This window comes from Sinocyclocheilus anshuiensis, unplaced genomic scaffold (genome assembly GCF_001515605.1).
Source record: "Sinocyclocheilus anshuiensis isolate Anshui unplaced genomic scaffold, SAMN03320099.WGS_v1.1 scaffold1003, whole genome shotgun sequence".
NCBI lineage: Eukaryota > Metazoa > Chordata > Actinopteri > Cypriniformes > Cyprinidae > Sinocyclocheilus > Sinocyclocheilus anshuiensis.
The window spans coordinates 1,865,524-1,873,896 of NW_015542495.1; the positions used below are offsets into that span (position 1 = coordinate 1,865,524).

The window sequence follows — 8,373 nt, forward strand, 5'->3', positions numbered from 1 at the left end:
CGCTCATTTAGTGCAGCAGGCCGCATTTTAGAGGCGAGGCGGAATCGTCTGAATCCTGGCACAGTAGATGCTATTCTGTTTTTGCACAGTGCAAAGGAAAAGGCCAAGAAATACAAAAAAACAACATAACTGGCGTTTAGGCGGAATTGGCACCGTTTTGTTATCTATAGGCATATCTATATGTAGTTCTATATCTGTTTTTGGGAAAAAAAAGTTCTTAATTGTTACTTTGTATATCTGTTTGGAAAGTTGCGGTATAATATTCCAAATAATTTGAACAGACAGGGCTAAAAAATTTGCCGTTATCTAGTCATTTGTGTGTGTTTGTGTGTTGCAGTGACAGAAACGGCGATATTCAAAGTCTGAAGGGAGTAAAGCCTGTGTTTATTTTATTAAGAAAATGTAGGCTAATCTGGCCAAAGACAAACTTTTGTTTATAAATAAATGTTCATTTAAAAGCATCTTACGATCAGCGTATTATTTTACTATGAGATTCGCAGATTGGTTCTAACTTCACTGAATCTGATGTTAAAAACGAACGATCCACTGACCATAACATAACATCATGCTTAAAACAAAGAATTAGAGTAATTAAAGTGACGATCAGGTGCGGATATCTACATCAGAGAAAATTATAGGTGCGGGCGGGTGGATCATTTATTTGAAGCAGCGGATGCGAGTGACATTTTAGCTCATCCACGCATCTCTAGTGCGCGCATATCTTTCGCTGCTAATTGCGTTTCAGCAGTTTAAAAACACTTGTTTTGAAAACACAATGCTTAAAGTTGTGTGACCATGTAGCACAACAATGTCACATGAGCATTTAACCGCAATAGAGATGATATTCCAAAATCTCTACTGGTTGACAAATTTCTACCGGTTAATCTGGTCTACCGGTATATCACCCATCCCTACACAACACCCTAGCAACCATCCATAACGCCTTAGCTGGTGCATAGTAATGCCCTGGTAACCACCCACAACATTCTAGCAACCACATAACAATGCACTAAAACCACTTTAAACACCTTAGCGACCACAAAACAAAAGATCTGGTTCTGAAAACAACATTTAAGAAAGATTTTCAGCCATTTTGTGTCATTGTGATCAGTCATTATAATAGAAACACACACACACACACACAAATGGGGTGTCCTGCATTGATCAGCCCTCTCTGCTCCTGCAACGCATCTAATCTAAGACCCAGAGCCAGCACACACCAATCCAGGCACAGTGCACCGAGGATAAAACGTTCTTAGGCTCTGCGCCACATCTGAGGAATATTAAAACAATCCCATCAGCCAACTTCAAACGCTCGGCTCACGCGGAGAAAGAAAAGAGGACATCTGTAGAATATTCAAAGAAACGCTCCTTCCTCTGAGTGCTGTCACACAGTCTGGGAAACCTGAGAGAAAGATTATCTCTGAATTTAGATGAGCTGTGCTAATACAACAGAACGCAGAGAGGGAAGCAAAAGCTCTAGTGTCTGTCAAGCAGTGAAGATGAGGACTGCATTTGGCAGGACACACCAAGCATCACACGGACACTTCAATGAGCGCTTGGCAGGGCTAAATAAATTCCCATCCTGGGGACCCCGATTCAAAACTTATTGGTTTCCAACTGGGAAGAAGAAACAGCTATCACATAGTACTGCGTTCTGCCAAATACACACGCAACATGCTGGTCGCTATCCAAATAGGCTTGCAATACCAATCCGGCTTGTGTGGTTGAAATAAGTGCATCAGAATGATAAGAGGATTTTTCTCTTAATCGGTTTGCTTTTTCTTACTGTCTATTAAGGGCTTGATGTGTGTCCTGTAGAGCTCAATGTTTGTGTCTCTCTCTCCTCTCATTAAATCTGTATTTTGGCATGCTCATTTAGTTTCCTCCCAAACTTGGCGGGTGTGCTCGTGCTGGCCAGTAATTAATTGGACCACCTGTTCCCAATCACCTTTACTGTTCCACCGCCCCCAAAGTATTATGGGATATGTAGTCTTCTGTGCTAGGGTAATGAGGTTATATATGTGCAAACATTAAAAAGGTTTAGACAACATATTTTCAAGATGTTAAATGTAATGTATTTTTGGACGTATGGGTAGATTTGCCTTAATAAATACATAAACTGCAGTGACGCATAGAGAGAGAAAAAAGAGGGTGATAGGTTTTTTTTTTTGGAAAGAAATATTAGTGTAGAGCTTACTGAATTATGCTCAGTATACTGTTTTAGAAATAGCATGTGAAACAGTAAGCATTATACAAAAATATATTTTAAACCATAGTAGGCTATGTTACATTTCCTCTGCAGTGCAGTTCAGCTGTCATCTTGGAAAAAGTAATAATAATAATTAATTAATTCTGCTAAAAATATTCTATTCTAGGAATTCAATTTTTTTTTAAATTGACTAAAAGGGATGATATATTTAGAATAGCATACTATGAATTTTTCTTAATGAGGTTAAGGTGTTAAAATGTTAAGATTTCCACCCAAAATTGGATAAAAAATGCAATAAATAATATTAAATAAATAAATAATCCATAACAAAATTCCCAACATGTACACTACTTGACTGAATGAGTGTAGAATGTATGCAGTGTAGTGAAGTAATTTATGATTTACATAATGAATATCGTTTCATATGCTTTTAAAAAAATTATTTGGCAGCATTCATTGTATACTGTGCAGTATGCAGTAAGAAGTAAGCTAATATGCCACTGATTTGAAACACTTGTAGGTAAGCTAACAATATTCTAAAAAAAAGTACAAACTGCATAGCAAGCTAAATATTGGGTAAATAGTCATTTTTATTACATTGACTGTTATTTTAAATCTATTCTTTTTGGTATTAAATGAAATATAGAGTATATTTATAACCAGTATTTGTTTACTGTGATTGTCACAGTGCATTTTGAATCTGCAAATGATACATGCAATGCTGTTTTAGAATTTCTCCCAAATTAAGTATCTTGGGTAGAATAATATCGCTGTCTACCAAAGTATGTACAGTATACATAGTTTATAATGCAGAAAAAGTAAGAGTAGTGTGGTAGTTTGCCTTCCAAAAATAGCCAGACAGACAGCAGGTAGGATAAAAGAGCATTCCGTGTCAGTTGCGCTGGCCTGGTTTGCCCAGGAGGGAGGAGTTCAGGAGCGCTGCAGTCAATAACACACCCATCACTTATCAAACACCTCACAAGACTGACAATCCAGAGAGCGTCTCCATGACAACACAACTCACTCCACAGAACTGGCACACGTTCAGAGCCAACTCTCGGCTGCGGCGTGAATAATAACTCCGCTGCATCTCTTAGACTTTCCTTAGAGCCCTTTTATTTTATGCAGTCCTAATTCAGAGGCTGCATTGTAGCATTGTCTTGTTTCTTTTCATCTTTTTGAAAGGGTTTATTAAACCATTACCTTTTTTTTGTAGCATTGCAACTAATATGAAGCTAACATTTCAAATAGCTACCTGCTTTATATGACTTTGGATGTGTTTTTGGTGTGTATTTGGTCACACTTTATTTTAAGGTCCAATTCTTGCTATTAACAAACCATTAACTATGACTTTTGCCTCAATAAACTCCTAATTTGCTGCTTATTAATAGTTAGTAAGGTAGTTGTTAAGTTTAAGTATAGGGTAGGATTAGGGATGTAGAATACACTGTAAAAAAAACCCTGACATTTACGGTAAAATACCGGCAGCTGTGGTTGCCAGAACTTCACCGTAAAAAATATGATAGCAACATTTTAGGTTTTACAGACTTAACTTAAATTCACAATAAAATACTGTATTTCATTGACTGATGTAATGTTAATAAACCAACATATTGAAGTGTTAATATCTGTTTTGAACCATTGTAATGCACTGATAACCACCAAAAACGGGTGGTGATGAGAAAATCACATGATTAAACTAAAGCTCATCACAAACAGCCTTTCTATGAGCTGAGGAGGGCAATACTTATATGTAGAAGTTGCACACAGTGTCATTCACACAAACATTAAACCCCATCATGGTGACACACACGGACACATGGCTTATTCTTTTTCACTTCCAAAAACCGTATTTTTAACAGTATTTTACTGTAATTACAGTACAGTACAATACATTAAATGGAATTACATTTATTCACTGTACATAGTATGGAAACTTACTGTTAACCAGTTAACAGGTTTTTACTGTAACATTTTTACAGTCTTTTACTGTTAAAATCACAATAATTTTTTTAGTGTATGGTCATACAGAATATGTGCTTTATAAGTACTAATATGTTATTAATAGGCATGCTAATAAGCAACTAGTTAAAAGAGAGAATTGGTCCCTATACTAAAGTGTTACCAGATATTTTTACACAAAATAAAAATGCAAAAGGACCCTTTTTATTTCCAAGGTGACAACTAGATTCCTCTCACTGAATTTAATATGCAAAGTGAGGTCATACGGCAATAATGTGGCATACTCAAAAATTTAAAGTTGCATAATGTGTTACTTCACATACCATTTAAAAATATGAGGTTGTATACAGTGTACATGCCATTATAAGCCAGTTTTAACCATATAATTTGTCTGCATTATGTATATGTATGTTTATCTACTGTAGACCCAAAACTCCTAACAAAACCTAGTTTTGAAATAATCCAGAGTGAGAGCTGTTGTCGAACATGCGAGCCTGTGATATGTAACATATGCCACTGTCAGAGCAGAGAGGCCCATCCAGGATTTCATTCACACAGTCACAGACAGAAGTTTGTCTGAAACAGGCTGAACCCAAATTTGTCTTGTGTCAGTTATGCGTGAAAGCACAGCTTGAGTCTACACAGATGCATACAAGATGAGGTGAATGAAGAGGGTAATAGACATAAAAAGAGTGGCAAAGGCATCATGACAGACAAACCTAGATAAATAGAAAAACAGACAGATAGATAGATTGTATTTAGCCTGTGTTGATTATGTTAGATGCCTACATAAGCTTTGAAACAGCCTCCCGCTGCTAAAAACCAACCATCCTAGGGAGACACGGGCCTGTAAATTTAATCTTCAATCATTTTTACTACATACCTTGTCGCCCATGGGAGCGTCTACAAATCTCCTACAATGTCCGTAATAGAGGCATTGATTCTGCAGCACTCCCACTGACGCATTTGCATCAGATATGACAAGATACATTCACTGTCCAGCTGTAAAAATGGATTGAAATTAATAAATTTCTTTTAAAGTTCTTACACTACCCAATATGTCGTCCATGTTCATTTAAAGGTGCTTTCACAATTGGTTCGATTGCTTATACTGTAGCAAATTTTGATTGCCCGTATGTTTTAACACTGTATTTTTTGATTCCAAACAGTGATATGATTATTTGATCATAATTCATAACGGCAGCTGTTTACCCTTGTTGCCATAGAATGACGATGCAAGACAAGGCGGCAAAATGTATAGCGTTACTCACCTCACTTTTATAATTTGGTTTGTTTCCAAAGTGTGAACACATAACTGCACTTGTGTCTCTATATAGATGGAATTAGTTTTACATGGAGAGGTGGGGTTAAGTAATTATTACCAGAGCTTCTCAGTGATTTTAGACCTGTCCGAATGTGCCATCTCATTAATCATTACAGACAATAACTATGATTCCATCCAAAGATTCAAATTAAACTTATGCGCAAAACTGGAATATCGCATAAAACATTTGCGAATAAAGCTTGCGACTGAAGTTTCCATCCAACGAGTCAAAGAGAACAAAATCGTCACTTCCTGGTAAACTGGCACTAAATATCACTAAGAAAACTAGGGGAAGTCACTGAATATAATAACTTTCATATATGTGACCCTGGACCACAAAACCAGTCACAAGGTTCAATTTTTTGAAATTGAAATTTATACATCATCTGAAAGCTGAATAAATAAGCTTTCCATTTATTAGGATAGGACAATATTTGGCTGTGATACAACTATTTGAAAATCTGGAATCTGAGGGTGCAAAAAAAATCTAAATATTGAGAAAATCGCTTTTAAAGTTGTCCAAATTAAGTCCTTAGCAATGCATATTACTAATCAAAAATGAAGTTTTGATATATTTATGGTAGGAAATTTACAAAATATTTTCATGGAACATGATCTTTATTTAATGCTAGTCAAGTTATCCCGTCTCATAGCATAAAGTCACATGACTTTTTCCATGCGCATGGAGGATTTATTTATTTATGCACATTTTGCGATATTCCAAAATGCGCATTAAAATAGGTGGATGGAAACATAGCTAGTGTCTATAGACATTACAGCAACTTTTACCTTCTATAAAAATTACATCAGGTAATCCTATCCTGTGCGAATAGACAAGCTGTACATTTATACGTATTACGTAAATATTCCATCAACGTCTGTTAGCTTTAGGTCAGTGCCTATTACCAACAGAATCCAATCAGAATTTAATTAATAAATTGTTCGACTGGACCTAACTGATATTATAAGCAACATATTAAAAGCAAAGCAGTATGCACAGGAAGCAATGTGCAACCAATGTGCAAAACAGCGTTCACATCATCCAAACAAACCGAACTCTGATGTCAGACAAACCCAGGTGTGCACCAAAAGTGCTAGTGTGAAAGCACCCTAATCATGTGTTTACCTCTGTTCAAAAACCTAATGAGCTACCTTGCTATCTACTACGTACTAGTCAGCTTCCTACCTGAAATATAACCTTGTAATTGACTGATTTGAAACGTTCGCAGGAACTCACAATAGATTAACAGTTTGATGCTAACATGGTGTTAAGATAACAATGTTCTAAAAAATGTGATTTTGCCTTATTTTTTTTGGCCAAAACCAAGTATCTTGGAACTCAACAATATGTTTCTATCTACTTTTTGGAATAGCCTTTGAGTCAGGAGCGCTGCTAAGGTGTCTTAAAATGTTGTCTAGGTAGGCAGCTCACTAGGTTTTGGAGAAGAGCTAGTGTCTGACTGCAGGATCAGGGAATTTCATATTACCATGGATGCAGTGAGGTGATTTTCCCTCTCTTTTTCTTCTATTCTTTCCCACCATTCATCCCTCTCTGGAAGGAAAAACAACAATCTGCCATTCTCAGGATGAAACACAAACCCTGAGGCGTTACTCTATTCCTGCCTTGACAATACATTAAGCAGCAAACAACTGCAGCTTAGTGAGAAAGAGGCAAGGAGAGACAGGAAGTCTTTTAACCTTGCATTATCTTCTCCTCTGTCCATCCATCTTGTCTCCTTCCCTTATCGTCCTTGGTGCGATTGGCTGGGATGTAAAGACATTTCAAACAAATGCCAAGTCAAGCGATGTCAGGGAAAGATGAGCGCGAGGAAGCACCTTTTTTCATCCTTCACTGATAACCTGCATACAAATGCGAAAAGCTGAGTACTTAAAGGGATAGTTTACCCCAAAATTACAATTCTGTCATCATATACACACCCTGATGTATTTCCAAACAGGATTTTCTTCCATGCAATTACACTGTTCAAGCTTCTTTTCCATACATTAAAAGTGGATAGAGACTGAGGCTATCAATTTCCAAAAATTACAAAAAGCAATATAAAGGTATCATAAAAGTAGACCGTATGAGTTTTGAACTATATTCCAATTCTTATAGTGCATTATAATTTGATCTATGACTAGACTGAAATGTATGCCATTGTTCACTGATAATCTTATTTCAGCTATAGCTTTCAAATGTCATTTGTATTTGCGTATTTTCAAATATAGCGCACCAAGATATTTTGGTCTAGGTTTGACATAAATGACACCAAATGGCATTACTATTAATGGGTCTCATAACCAGTCGCAACGGGGCAAATTGAAATGCGCAAAAACGTGACCAAGAGTTGACAGCTGTGGTCGATGGGAAGATTATTTAGCAAATAACGACTTAAAGGGATAGTTCACCTAAAAATGAAAAGTCTGTCATTAATTACTTACCCTCATGTTGTTTCAAACCCGCAAGACCTTTGTTCATCATTGGAACACAAATTAAGATAATTTTGATGAAATCAAAATTCAATATAATTTTTGTTTTCTTTGCGCACAAAAAAGCATTCTCTGAGCTTCATAAAATTACGGTTGAACCACTGATGTCACATGGACTATTTTAACGATATCTTTACTACCTTTCTGGGCCTTGAACATGTCAGCGCCGTTCTCAAGCCTGCCCGGCTGCCGCTCACTCTAGGCCGCGGTGTGTGACGCTGTTTCGTTGTGAAAGCGAAACTACTTTGTTTGGCCTTCCAAAAGAGGACACGACTAGAAATCAGTGGTTAAGTTGTATTTACAACATTGTTCCAGAACAGTTTAACCCAAATATCCAGATGTGTGCAGCACATTTTATGGAGGACTGTTTACTGATCCTGGGAGA

At 36.7% G+C, this 8,373-nt stretch overlaps 1 protein-coding gene and 1 long non-coding RNA gene across 2 annotated transcripts in view; one reads left to right on the plus strand and one right to left on the minus strand.

Annotated features, from left to right (window-relative positions):
- The window catches only part of LOC107694193 (uncharacterized), a 27,888-nt gene extending 25,923 nt beyond the window's left edge, over window positions 1-1,965 (minus strand). Inside the window, exon 1 of the long non-coding RNA XR_001634828.1 lies at window positions 1,790-1,965. This is a non-coding gene — a long non-coding RNA (uncharacterized LOC107694193). The remainder of the gene's footprint in view (window positions 1-1,789) is intronic.
- Window positions 1-8,373, plus strand: part of LOC107694191 (lipoma HMGIC fusion partner-like 3 protein) — a 47,982-nt gene that overhangs the window by 28,070 nt on the left and 11,539 nt on the right. The window lies entirely within an intron of this gene.